The sequence below is a fragment of the Lucilia cuprina genome, chromosome 2, assembly GCF_022045245.1.
Source record: "Lucilia cuprina isolate Lc7/37 chromosome 2, ASM2204524v1, whole genome shotgun sequence".
NCBI lineage: Eukaryota > Metazoa > Arthropoda > Insecta > Diptera > Calliphoridae > Lucilia > Lucilia cuprina.
This window is the reverse complement of record NC_060950.1, coordinates 62,479,787-62,480,424: the sequence shown is the minus strand read 5'-3', so window position 1 is coordinate 62,480,424 and position 638 is coordinate 62,479,787.

Below are 638 nucleotides of genomic sequence, written 5' to 3'. Positions count from 1 at the left end.
GACTAGACTATAGACTAGACTATAGACTAGACTATAGACTAGACTATAGACTAGACTATAGACTAGACTATAGACTAGACCATAGACTAAACTATAGACTAAACTATAAACTAGACTATAGACTAGACTGTAGACTATAGAATAGACTATAGATTACACTATAGACTCTACTATAGACTAAACTATAGACTAGACTATAAACTAGGCATTCGACTAGACTAACTAAACTATCGACTAGACTATAGACTAAACTATAGACAAGACTAAATACTACATTAAAGACTAGACTAAAGACTAGACTATAGACTAGACTAAATACTACATTAAAGACTAGACTAAATACTATATTATAGACTATATCATAGACTAGATCATAGACTAAAGACTATAATATAGACTATATCATAGACTAGATCATAGACTAGACTATAAACTAACTATACTGTAGACTATAGACTACTCTATAGACTAGACTATAGACTAGATTATACTATAGACTATAGACTAGACTATAGACTAGACTATATACTAGACTATAGACTAAATTATTGACTAGATTATAGATTAGACTATAGACTAGACTATAGACTAGACTATAGACTAGACTATAGACTAGACTATAGACTAGACTATAGACT